A 25,946-nucleotide genomic window follows, 5' to 3' on the forward strand; every position below is an offset into this window, starting at 1 on the left:
TTGCAATTCCACCACCACCCCACCCCACCCCACCCCATCCTGGAGGTAGAGGGATGTACCCAGATCCGAGATGGTATTTTTACTCATCCTGACCCCACATCCATCTTCCCGGGAAAAACAAAACAAAACAAACAAAAACAGACACTTGTATCCACATGCTTCATCAATTCTCTAGGTGACCCTCCAGCCAAATGTGACAATCCAAATTAACCACCCCAGGTTATTAGCTCTGGAACCGTGATCAGTCGAGAACTAGATAACAATTGTAGCAACTGCCATGAACCAGTCACAGGGTGTTCACATGGTATGAATTGGAGCAGCGGTTCTCCACCTTTGGGTCTCGACCCTTTTGGAGGTCGAATGACCCTCTCATAGGGGTCACCTAAGGCCATCGGAAAACAGATATTTACATTATAGTTCATAACAATAGCGAAGTTACAGTTATGAAGTAGCAATGAACATGGTTTTTATGGTTGGGGGTTACTGTGACATCAGGAACGTACTAAAAGGTTGCAGCATTAGGAAGGTTAAGAACCACCGGTTTAGAAGTTCCCTCAGGCGAGCAAACTTAAGAAAGGGCGAATGTGAATGCTATCACCCTGGGGGGGGGGGTACGCACATGAATGTTACGGAGGGAGATGAGTTACAATCTGGAGCTCTCTCACAGGGTTCCCGTGGACCTGGATGAGGGCTGTTAGTGCATGTACAAATCTTTACATAAGGCCATGTCCAATCTGCAGTTCTTTCTTCTCTTTTATAAACATATGGCCCAAGCACCCCTGTGATGTCCTTTTTGTAGAAGAATGTCTCTTTGTAGCCGCAGCGCGATCTGTAGGAGTTCAAACCGTGTGTCAGAAGGCTCCCCGAGGCTCGTGCGCTCAGTTCTCCTTTGCTTTCATGGCACCTGGCGGGAGGGGAGAATAGCCTACAGAGCAGTGTCGGGTGCCGCGGATATACGATTTTGAAATGCGGAGACAAATCGATTTGGCTCTTTCTGATAATGACTCTCATTTTGAGAACCACAGTTGACGTGGCTGGAGGGAGTGTCACTTTCTCTTGGTGAGACAGCCACCCGGAAAGGATGCTTGCGGTCCGCAAGACTGGGAGGCTGTCCCACAAGGGACGGTTAAGAGTGCAGTAGCAGCCATTGCTCTAACGCTACATTTGTTCGGGAACGGCTGTGCCGGGGGAACTGCACGCTCCTCTGAAGTGGGATGATTTGGGTTGTCCTGTGTAACGGTGTTCTGAGTGCCGCATGGCCTCTCGGCTTCAGAAATATTAGAAGCCAACTTGGAGTTGGCTCCTCAGGACTCATTAAAACATTCACGTGCTCATCTGTGTTAGGGGCTCTTGAGAAGCAAGCCAGGTACCCAAGCCTCCAGGGTAACTGTAGCAGCTATCAGAGGAGTGAAAGGATGAACCGATAGATGGGCGTGCTGACTGAATGAGAGGATAGACACCACGGGTGGCGTTTGCTTCCTTCCTTTTATACAAGATCCTGGAGCATTCTTCTAGATTCTATTAAGAGACTTAGGGGGCAGGGGTGGGAAGTGCCCTGAACCTGGAAAGGAGAGTATTTAATGTTTGCTGTCGTCAAAATGTAAGTCAAATGTAGTGTTTCCTGAGGCAGAGGCAGGCAGATCTCTGAGTTTGAGGCCAGCCCTATCTGGATAGTGAGTCCAGGCCAGCCAGGGCTACACAGTGAGACCCTGTTTCAGATAACTGTGTTTCCACTTGTGGTAGAGGCAGGCAATACGCAGAAGCATCGAAAGTGGCCACGTCTTTGCTGCCGGTAGTAATAGCGCATGGAACTTAAAACAAGTGTCTCTCAGTGTCATCTGTGGTCAGTCCTGTTTTCATTGCCAACTAGGCCAGGGCACCTGTAATCCCAGCGCTCGGAAGGCTGAGGCAAAAGGATCTCAGGTTTGAGGCCGGTCCGTATATACTGGAACCCTATTTCACAGGAGGTGGGGTGGAGGGATGGGGGTAGGAAGTCTGCTAATAAACTTGTGCCATAGCTTCAGATTTAATGTGTGAATAAAGTAGCAAATCTGGGTTATAATATTATACATTTTTAGAATATTTGTGGCATTGTATTTCAATTTAATTGGCTTTCTTTGTAACTATGTATTTTACACACACACACACACACACACACACACACACACACACACATATATACTTTTTCTTAATGGGACTGGAGAGATGGCTCAGCAGTTAAGAGCACTTGCTGCTCTTCCAGAGAACCTGAGTTTGGTTCCTAGCACCCACATCAGGTGACTCACAACCACTGCCTAACTCCAGCTCCAAGGGTTCAGACACCCTCTTCATGCCTCTTTTGATGTACACACACACACACACACACACACACACACACACACACACACACACTTTTTTAAATACTGTTTTGAGACTTAACTAAGCATAGAAATCCAAACAAAATATGGAAGAAAAGAAAAGACGGTCCCTATCTTAAGTGCTAAAACCTCTTGGTATGTGCTTAGATTTTCCTTTGTGGGGCAAGAAAACAATTAACCGAGGACACTTTGTTGTGTCCTAGCCTATCAGTCAATCACTTGAGGAGCTTGAAAAAACATGCAGGTTTGTTTAGTAAGTCTAGGGTAGGGCTGGAAATTTCTGCTTCTCTAACTATAAGTAGCCAGGGTATGGCCTACAGCAATCCAAATGAAGGCCTGACATCCCAAATCTCAGTTCCGGTAACTTTAATATACCGAAGTACGGGTAACAGCTTACTTGCCCTAATAGTTGTTACAAGTGGCGATGTCCCAGCACGGGGAAATGTTGGAGGAAGCCCAGCTGCCGACTTCACCTACTCCAGAGGACATATGTTGCCTCATTTGGAGCCCAGAGCCATGGCCAGCTTGAGATACTGAGTGGCAGCACAGTTTGTCAGGTAGGATGGCAATGTGTACGCGTGGCTCCCCATGTGACTGCGGAAGCCTATATTCCATGCTGCAGCTGCGACCTCAGAAGGTTGCTTCCTGAGCTTTTCCGGACAGGTGTGCGCCACATGAGCTGTGAGCCATGGAACAGTGCCTGTCTGCAGCTGAATACCTCCACCCACACGCCTGGAAAAAGGCAGCATTTCCACCAGACCTGCTACGTGTGTGCTGGCCAGATGCTCTGCATCGAGGCACGTGCCCTGTGGCTTCTTTCCCAAGGGCCGTTTGATTAAGCTTATCATGAGATGATGCAAGTTGTAGATCTCTGTACAGTGTTTATAGGCATTTGAGGGTAAGGTCCTTCTGTGGCAGGGGGTGGGCTTGAACTTCCACAGCCCAAGCAGAGCTCTCTAATTATATTACCCAAGAGCCCCCAGATCTGACGGGCCATCTCCCAGGGCTGGACTTCTGGCCTTGGTGAAACTACTTAGGTCATAGTCAGCTGTGTGCTTCGCAGTGTGGCCACAGATGTCCAGAAATGCAGTTTTGTTTGTACCCCGAACATTAATCAGCTGCCTCAAGACAAACCCTACAGACACTGGCACCAGCAAATCCCAGCCTGGTTTATCTACAGAGCCCCAAGAGAGGAGGACTCTTTCCTGTGACTGCATGCTCGCTCCCACCACCTTCCTTTTCTGTGGTTTCTGTCATCCTGAATTCTGTCTTCTCTGGAGTGAGATGCTCAGCTATGAGGGCTCCACATGGAAAAGGTCTTCACGGTTGTTCCAGAAATCGAGTTAGTGCGTGTTGGTATAGCTTGTGCTGAAGAATCACACCAGAATTCTCGGTGCTTGAACTGCCTTTCCTAGAGTCCCTTGAGACCCTCCCTTCTAACCCAACCCCGTTTCCTTTTCCCTTATTCTTCCTTCCGTGTCGATTGCTCTCCTAGGTGGAATCCAGGTGTTTCCTTGACACCCTTATTTGCTCCCTTGATTATTTATTCATTTATTGAGGAGTAGAGTTGGGGAGATGGGGTCCTTACAGTGTGATCATTACTATTCAACCCTTTCTACTGTGGGGCAATTCCACAGATCCCTAAAGAGACCCCACAGCTTTGAGAACCACAGGGAGCCCCACTGCCCGGCAGACTCTCTCTGACAGACATGCTGTTTTATAGTCACGTGTTATATAACCATGTTTCAGTCAATGACTTACCACACGTATGATGGAGTCACTTTAAATCATATGGTCTGGTGACATCATAGCCACCTTACTTTGAATAAACACTACGATGTCCACACAAAGACAAAATCATGAAATGATGCATTGCTCAGGACAAAGGCATGTTAGGTATATGTGTTTTTTTTTTTTTTTAAAAAAAAAAACATTGATTTGTTTATTTTGTGGGCATATGTATTAGGGGCACACATATGAAGGTCAGAAGTCAACTGTCAGGAGAGCGTATCTTTTCTCTCCTTTCTCTACATGGGTTCTGGGATCATATCAAACTCAGTTGTCAGGCTTGAAGAACTTTTACTCTGTGAACCACATCACTGGTCCCAAGCAGTTCTTGATTGTACAGATCTCTGCAGGAAGAGTTCTTAGTTGTCTTTATTTCCCTGGTCTCCAAGAACTGTTCTGAGTGTGGTTGCCCTCAATAGGCAGTTCATGAAATACTTTTCTGGTCCTACCGTATGGGCGAGGGTGGGTCCAGAGCCCTGACCGTACAGAGAAACCGTGCATGAGGCCATTGCAGAATGTCTTTGTGGTACTGTCAACTTATCCTCAATGAGTAATGGGTTCAGGGGAGATTTCATGTCTTACCTATGCTTTTCTGTTTTATTTAAACATTTTGCATAGTGAATATGCATCACTGTACAAAACAATGTTTTTTTATTTTCAAATTTTGCTTCCAATTAAGACTTGCCAAATTATGCACTTAATTAGCCAAATTTGGAAACCATTACTGTAGACTCATTAGCCCAGACCAGAGCCCTGGTTTTATAGATGAGGAAAATGGGGCTTTGATAATGAACTGCCTGGCAGTCACCAGGAGCACCAGGGTGAAACAGACTGGAGACTGTGGAGTTAGTATATAAAGAGTGTGCTCCTTGGCTCCTCATCTAAGCCTTGGGGCATCTGATTTCTGGGGTGTTACAGTAGAATTGTGATGATCAAATGCCCACGCATGTGGGTTGCTGAAATAGATACAACCTAAGCTTAGTCCTCCACCCTGATGTTCCCACAGCTGGCAGGCTGTGACACTTGGAACACCCATTTGGGCTCGTATTTGATTGCTCTACTTTTTAGTACCTAACTTCCTCAAGTAAGAAGGGGAGGAATCAGTTGTACCACCTCCCATAAAAGATGATGTGAAAATCAAAGCAGCAGCAAAATTCCAGTTAGGAAGTTATGCTTGGGGGTCACCACAACATGAAGTCGCAGCATTATGAAGGTTGAGAACCATTGCTCTGTATGGGATCTCCACGTGCAGGAGCAACACTTTCTTAGGACTAAGAGCCTTCTGGGGGCAGGGAGAAGGAGTCAGGATTCCCATGGATTATTTCCTCATTTCCTGGTTCCGGCGGCTCTGTCAGCCACTGGTGAATCATTTCACATCCTCTGCCCTTTTTGCAGTCACTTTCCCACCACACTCTAGAGCAGATCCTGCAGGTGAGCAAGTCTATGCAAGTCCCAGGATGCTGTTCTGTGTGCTGGAAGGCAGTGGCTGTCTTTCTTCCCACCCTCTCTGTCATCCTGGGTGGCGAAAACCTTCCAGATCTAGCCTTTTCAGAATGAGAGAGATTGGGACTTTTGTGTTCCAAGTCTGATTTGAAATCAGACAGCTTTTAATGTCTGTGGAAAGCTGCTGCAGATGTTCAGCAAGCATCCCCCTAAAATGAAGCTTTATTCATCTCCCCAGAAAGTGGTCCTGCTTGGCCAGGAAGATACTTAGTTCAAGGTAATTAGCCTCAGTGTTGAGCATCCACTAAGTGTCTCCACAGATTTGCACAGTTTAGAGAGATAAGGTTCAAAGAGAAAAATGTGTATAAAATATAAAAAAATGAATTGAAAATAAAAATATGTGAATTCATCACATGATAATAGATGCATGTTTTTATATAGCAGAAGTCATCCGATGCTATGAGCCACTATAGGGCTGTTCTGAGTTGGACTTTGAATCATAAGCGGGGGGGGGGGGCATTGTGAAAGTGTGGAAACATTGGGATGGGGCTACATGAGCAAAGAGAGAATAAATGCAGTCTTGCTGTTTTGTTCTCAGCTAGATTTCATACCTCTCACACTGTCTACGACTCCCTGTCTAGGGAATGGTGCTGCCCACAATGGACTAGGTCCTCCTACATCAAGTAATAATCAAGAGCATCCCTCATAGCCATTTCCACAGGCCTACCAGATAGGAGTAATTTCTAATAAAGATTCTCAGGTGACTCTAGGCTGTGTAAAGTTGACAATTAAAACTAGCACAGTTAGAATAATGCATTTGTGATTCACCCATGTAGTTTTGTGTCTGTTCCTTTGTACAGCTAAAGAGCATTCTTGTGTATATGTGAGCCACAGTTGGTTTGTCTACTGATCCTTTGTGTGGTTACACCATATAGTGATTATGAAGAAGGGATGCCATACCTTTTTCTCTTCCTTGTCTCTTGGACAAAAATAGGTTTTCTTTCATCTGTGGTCTCTGATTTAATTATACTAGACTGACATTTTCTTTGTTGTTGTTGATTTTGTTTGTTTTTTAAGACAGGTTTTCTCTGTGTAACATCTCTGGCTGTCCGAGAACTCACTCTGTAGCCCAGGCTGGCCTCAAATTCACAGAGAACCACTTGTCTCTGCCTCCTGAGTGCTGGGATTAAAGGTGTACACCACCACTGCCCAGCAATTGTCATTGTCTTGATATCTCCCAAACACTGAAAAATATGTAAAGTATTTAGATAAGTGTAGATGTTTTGTTTTCTTGTTTTGTTTGCTTTGCCTGCAAGCATTAACATTAGATTTTTGTCTATTGTGAATGTAGGCTTAATTTCTATCTCTTATTACACTTTGAACCAAGTTTACACTCTTCTTGGTTTTTGTTCTTTTTAAAGAAAGCGCTAGTCAATATCTTTCAAGGAAATGAGCCACTGTTCTAACATTATACCCCTTTATTAAGGTATAATTATTACACAGAGAAACCAGAACTTAAAATCTTTTTAAACAGCACTCAGTTTAAAATTGGACATGTTCCAGTGAAAGTCTATGGTAATGCTTTTGAGATATCGACACCCACACACAGTTATATCATGAACACAGCACTCGGAAATTCAGGTTAGAGCTGAGAAGGGGTATCATGAAAGAGGGTGATTTGAAATAATTATGTGACGGGAATGTCTGGATTTGTACCCTTTGATTTATGATCTGACAGACATAACATTTAAAGAAAACCTCGGATTTCACAACCTCAGTTGCGGACTCGTGGGATGCTGATCGCAGCATAGAGATCCACGCTAAAGACTCAATGACACACAAGGGCTGGCGGAATGAATTGGTTGCTGCTTTTTAATGAGGAAAGCCTTACTTTATGAGAACTTTAATTAAGGAACAGTGGTTCATGTTATATATTCATAACCACAGTGCTTGCAACTGGTAAATTGACTCTGTAGACATCCTTTTTTTTTTTTTTTACATTTAGTTTATTATTCTTCTCTTTCTCCCTCTGTTTGTGTGTGTGTGTGTGTGTGTGTGTGTGTACAGGTGCTTGTGCATAGCATGCCTGTGGAGGTCAGAGGACAACTTTCTGGAGTGTTAGCCCTTTCTTACCACTGTAGGTTCCTGGGATCAATACCAGGCTATCAGGTTTGCAGGGCATAGCTTTAACCCACTGAGCCCTCTCACTGCTCAACATTCTTTTAAGAATACCAGATTTTATTATAATCCGTTGTTACCCAGAAATAAATGCAGTCTCATCAAAACATTTTAATTTTTTTTAATTCACAACAAAAAAAAATCTGAAAATAATTATTTGGGGACTTAAGTGAGCTAAAATTCCTCTGGAAGGGAGGAAAGTGAGTAAATCACTGAGAAAATCTTTAAAAACTAAAAAGTGAGGAAGGATGTACTCTCATCAGTCTGTGAATTAGACGTTAACACTCTCGTAATTAAGACCATATGCCACCCGACTCAACAAACAGACCCGTGGAACAGAGTAGCGAGTCAAGACAGTCCCATACATATCAGGACATTTCACATATGGAAATTTAGTAGTTTGAAATGAGTATCAATGCCAGAAAAATGAGTAAACGTTAACTGAAATAATTAGCTCTAAAACTTTGAGGGGGGGAGTAGAAAGTTCAATACCGTCTTAAAGCCTACAGAGATATAAACTCCAGATGAAGTGCTCACCGTGAAGCAGTCTGTAAAAGTAGAGGATAGGCGTGTATTTTCTTTTCTAGGGCTGGGCAGTCTTCTTCAGTGAGACTGTAAATGCAGGAAGCTGGAGGAAGCAAAGTCCCGCTCCACCGTAAACGCATGACGTCAAATCGCGATGGTTTGGGTTGACGGAGTAACTCCTGGTGGACTCGGTATCCTTGCCCCCCCCCACGAACATTTTTTTCAAGAGTGGTTGCCAGGCTGTATGGTTTTCCAATGTGCTCGCCATCGTATGTTGGCTCTGGTAAACACACACATAAATTAGAGCAGCTACAATTATTTTAAAATTTGTTCCTTTCTCACAGTGACTTGCATTTGGAAACTGGAGCCCCGTATCAAAATGCTTTTGTGAAAATCTCTTTATGTTCTAAAACGTGTTGCCTCTTTATTATCGTGGATATTCTGAATTTGTTTTCCTATCATTTCTAATTACCTCCCAGTGTAGATGGTAAAGGATTCAGTTCTGGGGTGTTTTGGTTTGGTTTTTGTTTTTTTTGGGGGAGGGTTGTTTTTTATTTTTTGGTTTTTCAAAACAGAGTTTCTCTGTGTAGCTTTGGAGCCTGTCCTGGAACTCACTCTGTAGCCCAGGCTGGCCTCGAACTAACGGAGATCCACCTGCCTCTGCCTTCTGAGTGCTGGGATTAAAGGCGGCACCACCATGACCACCCGGCTCAGTTCTGTTTTTAAATGACCAGTGGCCACTTACTTAGAGAATGCCTCAAAGTACACTGCATTCCAGGGCGAATGTCGGACGCAGCACAGACTTGAGGTTCCCAGAGGACCAAGAACTCTGCGTGATTACATGATGCATACATAAACCCTACTGGCAGCTGTGTGGGGAGAGCCCCTCATTACGGCCAGGCACCAGTCAGAAAGCAGGGGCCCAGGAGCCCAACCATGGTGCAGAAGCTTGTGGAAACTCCTGGTGAGCTAGTGCTCCAGCATGGGGTTGGTTTCTGGGTGATCCTGCAGGATGCCGCCTCACAAGGGTGCCTTGCTTGGTGGGTGCCTGGCTTTTCCTGGCACTGCCATGGAGTGGCCGCTCTCTACCATGTGGTCCAGGGCCCGGTGGCTGGTTCTCCGCTGCCCAGCATTTCAACCACTGCATGTGGGCTCTCGTCCTTCCTTTCCCCATGGGAGATTTTATTGGTATTTGCCTCCTCCTCTCCATATGTGCATCAGTAGTAGGTTGGGATGAAGTCACTGTCAACTATTTTTAAGTGATGCAATGATCTGTCTTGTGCTTTTTGTCTAACTAACATGTCGTTATCACCGTCACCCATTTCAGACGAAGACATGATGGCCAAAAGAAACATAGCTTGTTTCATGTGTTTCTGTTGTTCTCCTGATCAGTGTTTACATATTTCTGCTCAGTTCTTGTTTCCTTCCTTCCTTCCTTCCTTCCTTCCTTCCTCCCTCCCTCCCTCCCTCCCTCCCTCCCTCCCTCGTTTCCTCCCTCCCTCCTTCCCTTGGCTGATGTTCAACAGTTTATTCTTCTCATAGTTCCTTAAGGTTTTGTTAGGTTATTTGAGGTGTTTCTTTTTGAGTTGGCATTATCACAGGAATCTCCCTGCTAGAACTGGGTTTTTTGTTTTTGTTTTTTGGGTTTTTTGTTTGTTTGTTTGTTTCCATGAGTTTGGATAGGTTGAAGTTCATACTTTAATTTCTCTTGATAATTTCTGATTATCCCTTTGATTTTTTTCGTGTGTGTGTCTTTTTTATGTCCATTCATTTATGAATTTTCCAGTTTCCCTCTTTACCAACATCTAGTCTCACCCCAGTATGACTGAAAAAGATACTTAATATGATTTTAACCATCACAAATGTGTTAATGTTAATGCTTGTTCTGTGGTCTGACATTTGTTTCTGGAGGATGGTACCCATGTTCTTGGAGACTATGCATGCTGTCGAAGGGAGTGTTTTGTGTGGTTGATTTGCTTCATTTGGCCCGTGGTAGTGTTCAGATCTGCTATTTTCTTATTTTCTCTGAATGATCTGTTGTTGGAAGCGGCATGTGGCAGTACTCTGTTGCAAAGGTGTTCAATTCTCCTTTCAGGTCGGTTATTGTTAATACAGTAGGTACTCCAGTATTGGGGGCGGGAGGACAAGAGAAAAGAGCAATAAAACCAGGAGTTGGTGTTTTTAAAGGATGAACATTTAGCAAGACTAAAAAAGACAGAAAAGAAAGCCAGGTGTGGTGACTCATGCATTTAACCCCCAGCACTCAGGAGGCAGAGGCAGGCGGATCTTTGTGAGTTCGAGGCCAGCCTGGTGTACAGAGCGAGATCCAGGAAAGGTGCAAAGCTACACAGAGAAACCCTGTCTTGGAAAGAAAGAAAGAAAGAAAGAAAGAAAGAAAGAAAGAAAGAAAGAAAGAAAGAAAGAAAGAAAGAAAGAAAGAAAGAAAGAAAAAGTTGAGAAGACATTGATGGAGAAAAATACAAAATTTCTGTTGGACAGAAATAGTAAATTCTGGAGATCTATTTTACACCATCATGAGTACTGCTGATGTATTTTATAGATGGAAATTGCCCAGATAATAGATCTTAAATGTCTTCTGCTACAAAGGTTATGACTCAATGGACTACTTCATTAGCATGGTCTTCTCACATCACAGTGGGAATCACATTGTTTATATAATGTAAATACAGTTTTTATTAGGCCTTAATAAAGTTGGGAAAATAACAAATAGCAATCACAAAAAGAAAAAAAAGGTGAAAGTAGTTCCCTTTCCCGTCACGCAATTAGTAAACAAGAAGACACATATTCAAACCCTGGTCTGCCAGTTCCACAACCTGCCTTCTGTCCGTTCGGCTGGCTGGATCTCACCTGCCTACTTCCCAGGGAATATCTCACACACTTCCCATCATACAGGGGAAAATCTCCAAACTCTTTCTGTCAAGGTTCAGCAAGTTCCTGAAATTGCAGCTTTCCCATCTTTTAACACCCCCTCCACCAGGGGCCCAGGCAGGCTCCCCAGAGTCTCTGCCTCTCTCAGTGTTCCACTGATGGACTGGGTGTAGATGCAGCTTTCTGGTCTACCTCACAGATTTCAGTTGGATAATGATACGGCTAATAGTGACAGTCATATGACCTTTCAGGTGAGGTCGGGGCAAGGCAAATGCCAGAGACTTCCGTCATGTTCTCTAACAAGTCTGTCATGCTTAACTAACAAAATTATCATTTCAAATGCTGTGAGAAAATGAAGGAGTTGCCACCATGTTAACAGGTACTCTGGTAACTTGTCAAATGTGGTAAGACAGTGGACAAAAAAAGGACAGTCATAGCACAGGTTAGCTCCTTCAGTAACCTGTAAAGGCCAAGAGATAGGGACAGTCATAGCACAGGTTAGCTCCCTCAGTAACCTGTAAAGGCCAAGAGATAGGGACAGTCATAGCACAGGTTAGCTCCCTCAGTAACCTGTAAAGGCCAAGAGATAGGGACAGTCATAGCACAGGTTAGCTCCCTCAGTAACCTGTAAAGGCCAAGAGATAGGTTTTCCCACCTTGGTCGCTTTGTGCTTGGCTCGGGGGCAGGCTAAAATAACAGCACCCTTGCTGTTTCCTGGCTCAGCAATCACTCAGTGGGCCTGACTCTAGGCAGCTGCTGACACCACCCCAGGCTCCCACCCTTGGGTGAGCGGTGCTGGGAAGGAGCCAGGGAGTGACAAAGACCTCCCCGAGGTCTGTGATGTTGTTCAAGGTGACAATGGGTCACACCTTCACCGCCTGAATGGAAACTAGAAAAGGAAATTATGGCTTAAAGATTTCCTTCTGAAACAGAGTGGTTTGGGGAGCAGGGACTGGATGAATGAGAGAGCCGATGGTCTTGTGACACGGACATCCGTCAGATGATCGTCCTCTGTGGGGCGGGGGAGGGGGATTCTCTCTTTTTGTGATCTCAAATGACCCCATCCACTTAGAAACTTTTTCATCTAAAGAACACACGGGGGAATCATTGATTAGACAGGAAGCAAAAGAAATACCCATGATTGAAGTTATTGAGGAACATATCAAGGATGGTCCCCATGTCTCTCTCAAGATTCTCCACCCCATTCCACCCCCAGTCACATGTGGGAGTGCACATGCATAATCTTATTACTTAGGACATAGGAGAATCAGAAGTTCAAGGCTAGCCTGGGCCAAATGGCAACTGGGAGAGCAACCTGGGCTACCTGAGACCCCGTCTCAAACAATACCTCTAAACCTTTAAGTTAGACTCACCTAATTAAAATTTTATACTGCAGGGCATCGAGATGGCTCGGCAGGTAAAGGCACTTGCTGCCAAACCTGGCAGTCTTAATTTGCTCACTGGGACCCACGTGGGGGAAGGAGATGCCCAAAGGTTGTCTCCTGACCTCTGCATACACCCATGCATTCATGCACCCACACTACAATAAAAAATGTAAATAGAAGTTTAAATGTTCTCTATCACAGCCGCCTCTTGCTCTGCTCAGTGTAGCTGCTGGTTGTTGAAATTGAGACGGCACCCTATGTAGTACTGAGATCCCCCATTTCTCTGATGAGGAAATGCTTCAGGGCCCCCAGGGGATGCCTGAACCCACAGGCGGCACCACAGCCTGGGTATGCAATGGGCAGATACACATTTAGTGCTTTTCACATCACACACACTTACCTTCTACTCTCCCAGCTCAGGACTGGCAGCCAAGGTAACAGCCGTCTCATCACGTCTTTGAAGCTCCGTGGGTAAAAGATTCCCTCTTAATTAGGATCTTCATCATATTTTTCTCTCTTTCTTTGAAGTGAATCTTCAAAGAAACTTTTGGTTTGTCTTGTTTTGGTTTTGAGAGAGGGTTTCTCTGTGCAGCCTCAGCTGTCCTGGAATTCGCTCTGTAGACAAGGCTGGCCTGCAACTCAGAGATCCCCCTGCCTCTGCCTCCCAAGTGCTGGGATTAAAGGTGTGGGCCACCACCGCCCCGCTGAGAACATTCACTTTTGAAATCTAAGAATGCGTGCTGCAGCTTTTCTTTGGAATTACTGAACTTCCTTCCAGCCGCTCCTTGAACACATTGGAGTCGCTGTTAATTAAAACATGTGCTATTCAAACAAACCAGTGCAGTGCCACAGCTGGTAGCTGGGGTAGCTAAGCAGCCACCGGGCGGGTAGTATATACGGCGTAGATACACCAGACAGAGGGGTGACCTGTGTCCTGACAGGACAGAGCAGGGTGCCTAGAGATTGCGAACAGTTAAAACAAGCTGTTCATCTCTAGAATTTTCCATTTAATATTTTCAGGCTGTAGTTGGATGTGAGTAGCCGAACCCATGGAAAGAGAATTCACAGATAAGGGGGACTGCTGTGTGTTTCTACATCACAGCTGGAAACTCTCTCCCTCATCCTGTCATTTAGACGTTAAACATGATCATTTCAAAAACATGCCAGAAAATCTTACATAATTAACGTTCAAAAATTCCTAGCATGGCAGAATTAAGACAGCAGGCTTGGGTTTTCTGCTGTTCATAGTATAACACCTAAGTAATCTTTTTTTTTTTTTTCCATTTTAAAATACACACTTCTAATATGGTCAAATGATGTGTATATAAATCCCAGTCTGTGTATCATCTTTGCCCTTATGGAATGATCTCAACTAACTGAAACAATGTATATCATTCATGAAACGAGGGAAATTGTCTGGATGTTTTAAAAGGATTAGAACCAGGTTGAAAACATAGTCATAGAGTAATATATTTAATAATATTTAAAATGGTTTTGTTCCCATATAAAACATAACAAAATTATCTTAGGCAGGTCTTAGAAGGTGTGCATCTTGTTGCATTTGCTCCAGGTCACAAAGTTTGGAAAACTAAAGAGGGAGACATTGTTCACATCTGGAGAAGCATCACGCTTTGGATGGAATCTTCTCTCTGAGCACAGGATCGGGTTCTTCCAGAAGTTCTGAGGGTGGTCCTCCTCCTGCCCCAGTGCCTAGTGGTTGGAGGCCGTCTTTGTGCTGAGGTTACAAATGCTCACTCCAACCTCCTTTTTTTCCTTGTTGTGTCTCCTTTAAGGACACTCTTTGCGTTGAGAGGCCATCCTAATCTCATATGACCTCAAGTTGATCTTTAATTACAACTTCAGAGACTCAGCTCCCAAGTCATATTCTTTTTAAATGCTATTTATTAAAAATAATGGGCTTGATCAAGACATTTTCATACATGCATTCCAGGTATACACGTCAGTCATGTTTACCCCGTTCACATTCTCTTGTCTTGTTCCCCATTCCTGATTGCCCTACCCTGCCCCCTAGTCATCCCCCATTTTATTTTTCATGTCCCCTCCCCCCAAAAAATCTAGAGTCCACATATGAAATATTTTTCTCTCTAGGTTTGGCTTACTTTACTTAACACCATGATCCCCAGTTCCATCCATTTTCCTATAAAATATTCATTTCATTCTTCTTTATGGCTGAAATAATACTCCATCATAGACAATACCACACTTTCTTTACCTGTCCCACTGTTGATCGGCACTGGGGACTGATTCCCTAAGTTGGCTCTGGTGAGCAGTGCTGTGGTGGCTCACCAGCCAGGACAGCTTGGGCCTGTGAGGCCATGCCATCCGAAAGCAGGGATGCTCACTGTCCATGCCAGCATGGTTTTTCTTCTAGTGCTGAAGTATCACTGCTGTGGATATCGCTCTGTATAAATAAAATGCTGATTGGCCAGTAGCCAGGCAGGAAGTATAGGCAAGACAAGCAGAGAGGAGAATTGGGGGAACAGGAAGAAGGAGGGGGAGACACTGCCAGCCACCGCCATGACAAGCAACATGTGAAGATGCCGGTGAGCCATGAGCCACATGGCAAGGTATAGATTTATAGAAATGGGTTAATTTAAGATAGAAGAACTAGATAGCAAGAAGCCTGCCACGGCCATACCGTTTATAAGTAATATAAGCGTCCGAGTGATTATTTTATAAGTTGACTGTGGGACTGCGGGGCCTTCGCGGGACCTGGAGAGAAACTCTCCAGCTACATATCACATGTCTGCAGTTATCTTCTCTGAATATACATTGTACGATCTGCCCTTTGCTGTTCGCTGAAGCATTTAACATGAAAACCACTGAGTTTTGGAAACCCCTGCCTCAGAAAAAAACTTGGGAGAGGCCCTTTTGAGAGACAGGTGAGTCACTCGAGGCAAGGTTATCATTCACTGTAACAAGTGGGGATCAGAGAAGTTGTTCTGACCGTAAGTCAGAGGTGGGCAGACGCCAGCAGAGGCACTAACTCCCCGCTCCTACACACTCTCGTGATATACACACGCATCCCACTGGTCTGTGGCACTCGCCTCCTCAGTGAAAGCTGCGCACGTGTTACAACATACGAAGGGGCCAGCTGATTGAGTGTCTTGCCCAGGATGGCCCGCTGCCCAGGCACCACCTTGAGTTCTAGGCCAATTCCAGTACATCTGGGACCAGCCTCAGAGTTCAAGTGAGGCCAGAAAGCTTGTGGTTTCTCTGAGAGTTAGGGAACTGACCTCTGGTCAGATGGGCGTGGAAGCAAATCCAAAGGCCACTGTTGTTCTCTCTCGTCTCTCTCTGGCAAAGAGCAGAGCCTGCCACTGGCTCCACTCTGTGCTGTTGTGTGCCCTAGTCACCCACACCGTGTGTGCACATACCAGCCTGTCACTCTGAGCAAGATGACCTGGGTTCACACGGCCTTAGGGCTTCTCGGCTTCAAGTGTATTAGCAAGGTCTCTGTCCGAGGATGCATTTCCCTTTTTAAGACTCTAGTTTGGAAACTCCCTTCTGACACTGTCTGCCCAGGTGAACTTGATTTCTCCAGACATCCCTTTCCTGAGACTTAACTTTGCCCAGTTCTTGCTATCAAATCTTCTGGGAGGTTCCCACCTGGACAGAAACAGCAGATAAATCATCTTGTCGACTTGTAATTATCTGCCACATTTCTGAGGGGAAGGGTTGATGTTTATTGACATTTAATGTGCCTGGCTAGGAAACAGCCATCTTGTTCATTGTCCAGTTTAGTATTCCAACATCCCCATTGCTAAACACTGAGACGCTGGTCACTGGGGTTAAGTTAAAGTCTTGCTCAAGGACCCAGGAGACATTGCTGAGACCCAAGCCAAGGGCCATCTTGCTCCAGATGTTTTATTTAGATGAATTTTCATAAAGCCGATATTTTGTGTGTGGTTCTGGGGATCAAATCTGAGGTCTCATATATGCTAGGTAAGCTATTGACCATGGAGCTATAGCCTCAGCTTTTCAAGTTCTATAGGAGTAAAGTATAGCCTAGTCAGAAGCAGCCCTTTGTTCTTGGTTTTTCTGGCTACAAAGCCAGTGAAGGAAATTTTTCTGAATGGCATGCATCCAACTTCTCAAAAATGCCTCTGCTGCTGCTGCTGAGGTTGCAGGGGAAAAGAACCTTTATACAGTGTTTGACACCAGGATGGAGGGTTCTCTGTATGTCCCAGCTATCCTACTCCTGGGTGTCTACTTGAGGGAGGTAACTGTACACTCATGATCTGTGCAGCAGCATTCACGATAGGTAAGACATAGCATCAGCCTGTGCACAGAAGGCGTGGTACACATTCACGGTGGAATATCAGCCATAACGGAGAATGAATCATGACATTTTCAGGAAAATGAGTGGAACTAAAGGTTATCATGGTAAGCGAAATAAGCCAGACACAAGTATTGTGTTTTTTCCACTCAAACATAGAATGTGTTTGTTTGTTTGTTTGTTTGCTTGTTTTTAATAAACCAGAAAGTAGTAGTTGGGCTGTTAAAAACAGGATAAGGGGATATGGGTGTGTGTAAGACAGGGCAGTTGGGAGAGGGAATACAGTCAAACACAATAATGCATGTATGTACGGAAATGTCACAGTGAAACCCATTCATAGATACACTACTTTTGTTACGTAATAGGCAAGTTTTATTTTCAGTTTTTTTAATTTTCTAAACTTTCTTTTGAAAGATTAAAAAAATTTCTTTGAAATTTTTGTACATGTATACAATATATATCTTAGCCTTATCCACCCCAGTTCCCACCAACTCCTCGCCACCCAGCAGTTAAGAGGGCTGGCTGTTCCTCCAGAGGACCTGGGTTCAATTCCCACCACCTGTATAATGAATGGCTCCAAAACTATCTGTAAGTTCAGTTCCAGGGGACCCAATACCCTCTTCTGGCCTACATAGGCATTAGGTACACACACAGTACAGACAGACAGACAGACATGCAAGCAAAATATCCATACACATAAAATTAATAAGTCTTAAAAAATAACCCACTGAATGCAGTTCATGATGCCCATAAGTGCCTGACTGTGGGGCATGGGCAGCCCACTAGCAGCCCCCCTCCAAAGTGACTCTTCCTCCCACAGAAGCCATCTACTCCCAACAGCTACTGGGTTAAGGGTAGACTTGTTAGAATGTTTAAAAAGCCTCCCTACTGGCTTCTTCTATGCTCAGATTAGCTGAGTCCTGTTTCCTACTGTTATATTCCAGCCCCTGCTTTTGGGGAGCTGCCTTGTGATCTGAGTCTATTGCCCTCATGGGGAGAGTTCTCCAAGAAGCAGATACTGAGGTGGAGGTAAGGGTGGGAACTGTTAGTGGGGGCAAAGCCTGAAAAGAAAGAAGAAGCCGGACAGATGGAGGAGGGGAGCCAATATACCTGATCAGACCTGAAGTCTCTCAGCCCGATGAGGGACAAGGATGGTGTGGGCCGGGAGGTGGCAGAGGAAGTCAGGACTGACAAGACCCATGTCCCGCTTGACCCAGTCATTGGCCAAGAATTACCCCAGAGTAATGTTGACCTGAGAAGTTCACCACCAGAGGACACGAGCTAGTCATGCTGGTCATCAGCAAGGTCCCACCTGAAGGAGAGCCACTCGGTGTGGCTCTGGAGGTCACATAGCCCGGGAATCTGCCTGCACCTCCTTGGCCCATCCTACGTGACAGCACACTCTCTTCCAGGTGACTCCACAAGAGCAGTGGCAGGTGTTGGTAGAGCGCATTCCCTCATCACAGGGGGCGAGAACTCCTGAGAGTCAGGTGCCTCAGGGAGAGGCCAGCATTGCAGAGGTGGCTTGGATTCTTACCATTTGGCTCCGCCTCTGCTGGCCGGAATGGCTCCTTACTGCTCTGATTTTAAATAAGCTGAACAAATACTGCCTCCATTTTTCCAGCATTCTTGGAGACTAATGCAAGCTCATTACTCAGTGATGAAATGCAGAAGTTGGCCACTTCCGCCCACACCCTGAGAAACTACTTTACCTCCTCCCTGCCAAGTGGGCCTGCCTGAAAATGCCCTTGCTTCCCTACAGCCCTTGCTTATGGGTGTGAGACACAGTTGGGGTGTTTACTTACCACTGAAATAGAATTCCTGGTGTTGCTACGAGGCCTCTTTAGGCACTTAGAAGTTGGCAACCCTTTTCCTGTTTTCAAGCCTGATATATATATATAAAATCTCAACATCAGGACAGGACTTCGCCATGAATCCCAAGTTCATTTCCATCGTTTGTTTGGAATGAGGTGGATTTGAATCCTGGCTCAGTGGCCCTGTTAATCTTACAAGCTTTGGCTTTTCTCACGTTGGAAAGTGAGTCATGGTTTTTTACCTGATGAGGCTGTCTTAGGTTGACCTGAGGTTCTGTGTTCATAGGACTTAACATGGCATGTTGTTTGATGTTAATCAGTACTGGTCCCTGCCCCGTTTCTATGATGAAATTCGCTGGTATGGAGCACTTCTAATACAAACGCAGTTAAAAGCAAGCTTTGCGTCTTTAACGTTTGTACCTGCACATTCTGCCACTGAAGGCTTTGTGTGTGTGTGTGTGTGTGTGTGTGTGTGTGTGTGTGTGCTTCACATGCAGTTACTTTAAAAATCCTTATAAAGAGGGAGAATGCAAAGGCATTTATAGTATCTGAAAAGAACTAAGAACCGGAGGCCTCTAACAGTGCACACTATCAGAACCCAGTTCCAGCTACTCGGTGGATGCCAAGGTTTTACCATGGTTCCTCCCCATATCTGGAAAGACGCGCCTTGCCTGTCTTTCTAGGCCAGAGTTCTGTTGACTTGGATTTCTTGTCATCAGAGGCCTCTAAACCAGCAAGGGTCTGAACGGATCACAAAGATGGATGGTCCACAGGGAAAGGCTCCAGCATCTCCTCCAGCTTCACAGTAGCAGCACCCTTTGCCTCAGGGAGGAAGACCACAGCTGGCAGGCAGTCTGCATGACCCTTAGGTGGTTATGGGACCTGTCAGCCTAGCCATGCCTGCCAGAGAGGAAACGAAAAGGGAAAGGGTAGGTTCTATATAGGATTTAGAATTAGACGGGACATCGGCTGGAACGTGTAGATGGGGAGAGTGGCCTTTCTCTTAGTGTCTTTTCTGACTTCAGAACAGGGTAAGCCATTCTGAAAAGGAGCCTGCCATTTTGATGGAGGCTGTTTTGACATAAGTGAAACCAGGCTTGGCACAAGGAGAGGGCAGACTCAGGCCAAACCCGTGGAACGGACCCTGGAAGGATGGAGGCGAGCTGGAGAAATTGCTTCAAGATGGGTCTGGAGCCGCTTGAAAGTCAGGGAACCAGAGGGCGCAGACATTTCGTCAATGTCTGAATTCGTGTGTGAGAAGTTTTGTGTGGCCCCCTGAGACACACAGGCCAACGGGGTTCCACCTTCTCTCAGTTACCCCTGAAGGAGGAGAGGGACACTGGGTGGACTTGGGAGGTCATCTGCTGGTTGTGAGCGGCCAGCTGTGGCTGGTTTGGGGAAGGCAGAGCAGGAAGGGAGAACGTGATTCTCAGTCCCAGAGCTTCCAGCAGCTTTTACTGTGGGAGGAATTTGGGAGATTGGCAGGAGAGTATGGGACTTCTCCTCACATTAAGTGGGTAGCTCTACTCCAGAAGATATCTTGGGTTCTAGCTCTTAAAACTTTTTTTCTGGGGCATTTGATAGCAGCCCCCTTGCAAGGGAAGATCAGGAGCAACAGCCTGTGTGGAAAGTCTAGGAACTAGCACAGGAAGGAACCTCTCAGGATTGTAGATGGCCCGAAAAACATGAAGAAAACAGTCTTCACCGGAGCTCATGGATGTACGAGCAAAGTGCCAGGCTTCCACTTCCCTCCTGAGAAGTTTACCGGAGTCACGAATACACATGGCAGCTAAGTGTTAGAATTTGCTGGAGAGGTTGCGAAGTCAACCCTATTAACCGTGAGATGTGAGCTTCTGAGATCAAGACCAGTGATGACCTTGTTACATGGAAATCGAGATGATGTTCCCATCAACCCCAGGACTTTGCCGCTTTCCCCAAATTGTTTCTCTGCAGTGCCCCACCCCCACCCCTTTATTTCTGGAAGATCTGAGAAGGGAATTGAAAGAACCCATAGTCTGCTTCAGCATAGAAGGGATGTGACAGTGTCTCAGAGGTTGCAGGAGATAGAGTTGAAATGGAAAAGGACATGTCTATACTCAACGCTGAGAGACAGAAATGTCTCAGCCGTCCTAAAGGCTGTCGACCCGGATTTACACAGGACATTGTAGACATTGCATATTGGCTAGACTTCAGGTGCACATTGATTTACATTCTAGTCGCTGGTGCCCATAAAATGTTGAGCTCCTTTTGTAAGCCTGGTGTTAGGAACAAAACCAGTTGTCGACCAGCTATTCTGTGCGCTGTCCTGCTGTAAGGGAAGAACTGTGGTTATGCCTGACGGGTGGGACACTGGTTGACCTGCTGTAGGCTCATGAATGATGACAAAAGAAAGGAGGCTTCTGGGTCAAGGATGACAGACAGTCCATTGTTCACGGGAATAATAGTACACTAATTCTTACTCTGTTTCCGCTCAGTCCTGTTTATTGCGGTTTGTGTTGTCCGTGGCCATTCATTCTGAGAATAGTGAATGGCAAGTTTCAGAAACAATTCATAATTTTAAACTGTGCACTGTTCTCAGGAGCGTGAGGGACTCTGGAGCCATCCCGCCCTGCTTTACCCAGGATGCGAACCATCTCTTTGTCCAGGGTGACCATGCTGTCTCTACTGCCAACTTGCTAGCCATTTAGCTGACTTGGTTAGTAGGTCAGCTGTTGTGCTAAATGATTGATTGCGTTCAGATAACCCCCATTCTCCTTAATTGTAGCCAATTAAGCACCAGAGTAGAATTAATGACAATTCAGATGTGCCAAAGAGAAGCCTTAAGTGAAAAACTTGAAAATGTATGGACAGAGAAAAACAGTATATAGAGCAAGTATGGTCCCTTCGTCAGGCATCCTCTGGGAGGTCTTGGAATATATTCCCCATACATAAATCTAGATTACTGTAGCCAGAGTATTATTGAGTCTCCACCATCTCCCCAGGCCCTGGTTCCCTATGGGTAGCATGCACCGCCATCCACAGCTATCACTCAATTTTCACTTTTTAAATGTGTGATACCCACAGGCTTTCTTAGAGAAGGCTGTGGCATCGGTGAGTCTTATCCCTCCACTTCAAGCTCTCTGGGAGGCAGCACCCAAGGCAGACTACCATGGGCAACTGGCTCCCTTCCCTTCTGTGGATCTGTCTGAACTTGCCTCCCTCTGTTTCTCAGCCAAATCTTCCCTGGGAAATTAATCTCCGTGTATTTAACATTTCCTCCCAACCCACATTTCTTCAAAACCTCTAAACAACCTCCGAGAGTCCTCTGGAATGACGAGGCTTTAGCACGTTTCCAAAGAACCATAGAAAGACAACTCAACCTCCATTACTTCTCAGGAGAAAACAACCATGGGCAAAAAACAGTTGATCTCCGTTTGTCCAATGACAGAGTAGCGGTCAGCACCTAATCTGGGGTGTGTGTGTGTGTGTGTGAATCGAGGCTAGCCTAGGGTTACAGATGTGAGCCTCCACTCCAGATTTCTCCTATTGTTCTATGGAACTCAGATCCCATGTTGATGATATGGCCCCGTGACAGAATGCATGCTTAGCATGTACATGGCCCTGGGATTCATCCCTAAACTGAAAACACAAAAACAAACCATATACCTTTCAGTCGCTGTCATAGTACTCATGTGTGAACATCCTCCTTTGATCAGGGTTTGTTTTCATCTACACGGAGTGTCTGGCATTCTGAGATGACGTAGGAATTTCCGCTTTGTTGAAAAGTCTTGAGTTATAGAATTCCTTGAGAGCTTAAGTTACATGATATTTCATGAGCAGTGCCCAGTGCTGGACATCCAAGTTATTTTGAAAAGTGTGTGTGTGTGTGTGTGTGTGTGTGTGTGTGTGTGTGTGTGTTTCAAGAAAGGGTTTCTTTATGTAACACTGGCTGTCCTGGAACTTGCTCTGTAGACCAGGCTGGACTCAAACTCACAGAGATCCACCTACCTCTGTCTCCTGAGTGCTGGGATTAAAGGTGTGTGCTACCACCACCCGGCGACACACAATTTAAAATAAAATATAATAAAATTTCATTATCAGATATGCTGGCCTTTCTTCATTTTAAAGTCATCCTAGGAAAATTAAAGTAAAATTCAAATTCTAATTAAATTAATAATTTTATTTGCCAAAATCTAAATATGGGGAGTGGAGAATGGAGACACTACCATAGAGAAGCTCCGGAAAAGCCCCAGGCCTTTTTTATGAAGAGGAAATCTATTTTTCTAAACCTCAAACGTCACTCATCACATTCAATTTATCCTTTCTCAGCTGCCATGCCGCAGTTTGTTCAAGGCTGGTTGCCCCCCACACCCCCCCCCACACACACACACAGTTGAGCCTGGAGTTAACGTCTGGTGGGAGATGCTTGAGCTGGGAGCAGATTCACGCCTTTGTCACGTGTTAATTCTCACGGGACCGGATTGGTCATCTCCAGCACTGACTACTGTACAGCGAGCCCATCCTTTGCTGTCTCCCATCCTGCATCCACTCACCTCTTCCTTCTGCCATGAGTTAAAGTCTACTTGTGAGATGTGCCCACCCATCCTAGAACGCCCCAGCCTTCAGCATCCTGAGCCAAAACAAACCCTTTCCTTTATGAATAGCCAAGGCTCAGATTTCTGTTAAAACAACTCAAAGCTAAGACCAACTGATTTCAAAGTTTGCTGTAAGGTTTCTAATGCTTGAGGTGGAAAGACAGCTAGGCCAGTAAAGGCAGCCTTGCAACCAGGAGGACTTCAGTACAAGGAAAAGACGAACATTTTCAGGCCTGCCTGGTGACTCATACTTGCAACCCTGTACTGGGCAAATAAGCCTTACTGCCCAGCTTTCATGATGAGGACCAGGCCAGGGAGACGTCTTATGGGGGCAGGGGGACAGCACCTGAGGAATGACACCCAAGGTTGTCCTTGATCCTTTCTGTCTTTCACATGTACACAAACACATGTGCACGCATACCTGCACATACACACACACACACACACACACACACACACACACACACACACACACACTGGAAAGGAAGGCTAGGTAAATCATTTGAATCATTTGGAGGCACATAGATAGAGAGTATGGGTGGATCTGTTAGATGTAAGGTGATTTTAAGAATTCTAAGGAAATGACACCCCCCCAGCCAAAGGGTCTTTATCACTGGCTTATTATGGGGTCCATAATTCATTAATTACCCATTGTCTTCGAGATGACCTTATAAAATCCAGAGTCCAGGAAGGAACAAAACTACCTGTCTTACAGTTCCTTTCCGGTGTCACGGTATTATTTATTGCTAGGAAGCCAGAAGAAGGCAGAGAGATGGCGCAAAGCTGAAAATAAACTATTTTTGGCTTTATGGTTTTGCCCAGCATAGACCCTGTAGAAAAACTGACGTGCTGTCTGCATCACGGGTGCCTTCCGAGGTTCTAGCAGCTTCCATGAGAGCACATATGGAAAAGGGTTTGTTAGTTCTTGTACTTCAAAACAGTGGGCTGGCCTTTTTGGTACTAAAGAAAATATTGGTGCACACACACATACACACACACACTAGAGTGGTGTGTGTGTGTGTGTGTGTGTGTGTGTTACTGGGGTTGAATCCAGTGTCTCACACATATTCAGCAAGCATTCTTCCATGAACACACCCAAGTCCTTATGGCACTGATCTATTAAGTGTGGGGGATCCTTTGGACCAGACTCTAGCATATTCCTAGCAAGCCAGTCAGGATGGCTCCCCTTTCTGTCACCAGCATGCTGCTGACATGGGCGCTCATGGTGAGACGAGAGGAAAGATGAGCTGCCCTCCTTCCCACGTGCTGACAGCTCCGTGTTCTCATCTGATTTTTTCCCTGATGACAGAATCGCAGAAGGGCATCGTAATGTCTGTTTACCCAGAGTCCTCTTTTCTTTGGAATCAGCACTGCCTGGAGGGAGAGCAGGTGGCGGGGTACACTTCCGAAGCCTCTTTCTCTACTTCTCACTCACTGCGGACCGAGGCCACACAGCCTCCGGGCCTGTGGTTCTGTAAGCGTGGGAAGCAGGTTGGGTTTATGGAGGATTTAGTTATTGACGCTCTTTGCTTGGGAGCCAGGGATGTGTAGGAGGTGGCGAGATTCCAGTGATGTAGGCATTCCCCCAGGATTCTTTGGGGATCTGTACATCCTGATCTTCTTGGGGAGCGGAGGGTCCAGCCTGTCTTAATTTCCTGACTTTGAGGAAGTTTTTACCGTAGCTTTAATGATCTGAGCTCCTAAATACCAACCATGACTTCCTTCATTTCTTCCTATTCCCCAGGTTCTGGAGTGGATACTATGTCACGCTTCCCATGCATGCTCTCAGTTTTATTGTCTCCTGTGTCTTCGTATTTGTCAGCTCTCAAATATATGAAAAAGTGACTGGCTATGATCTGCCTTCTCTGTTTTGAGGGTCCCCTGCTCCTCCAACTGTTCCTGGTTGATGGTTTCTGACACCGTTCTTGGTCCTTGTCAGCTTTGTCGATGACCTTTTCTCCTCTAAATGTGATGCCTCGAAGGCAGTCCGTGTACTCTATGAAAAGCCCAAACTAGAGCCGTTAACAAGAAAAAACCACACACGGATGGCTACCAGTGCTTCCTTAGCAGGCCACATACTAACGCCCCGTGTACGCTCGGCGTTGATCTGGTCTCACTTCATCTGCCCTCAAGCAGAAGTTCTTATTGTAGTGGTCATTTCCTTCTCATCCTAATATCAGAATTCATACTTTCTCGGGTCTGTTTTATCTCTTTTTTTATTTTATTTTTATTTTTGATGTGTATGAGTGTTTTGTCTGTATGTATGCAGACCATATACATGTCTGGTGCCTTGAGAAGTCAGAAGAGCATTGGATTCCCTGGAGTTACAGATGGTTGTGAGCCACAAGGCAGTACTGGAAAGTGAACCCAGGTCCTCGGCAAAAACAAGTGCTCTTGGCCACTGAGCCATCTCTCCTGCCAGCCCCACTTATCTGTTCTTTACTTCGGGAACTGTAGTATTACTCATCAGCCACACAGAGATGGGAGTCGTGTGTAATTCCAATGCAAGAGATTGTTAAAGGAGTGAAGGTTTTTTTGTTGTTGTTGTTCAGTCTCTTCACATGTTTAAATATGTATAATCATGTATACCTATGGGATATAAAGTGACACATATGTGTCATAATGATCCAATCAAGGTAATTGGCACCTGTCACCTCCAATATTGGCCATTTCTTTTGGAACATTCAGAACCC

The 25,946-nt window shown here is 45.4% G+C and overlaps 1 protein-coding gene across 4 annotated transcripts in view; it reads left to right on the forward strand.

The window, feature by feature from the left end:
- Pdzd2 (PDZ domain containing 2) overlaps positions 1-25,946 on the forward strand; it is a 381,914-nt gene that overhangs the window by 250,223 nt on the left and 105,745 nt on the right. The window lies entirely within an intron of this gene.

This window comes from Peromyscus leucopus, chromosome 11 (genome assembly GCF_004664715.2).
Source record: "Peromyscus leucopus breed LL Stock chromosome 11, UCI_PerLeu_2.1, whole genome shotgun sequence".
Taxonomy (NCBI): domain Eukaryota; kingdom Metazoa; phylum Chordata; class Mammalia; order Rodentia; family Cricetidae; genus Peromyscus; species Peromyscus leucopus.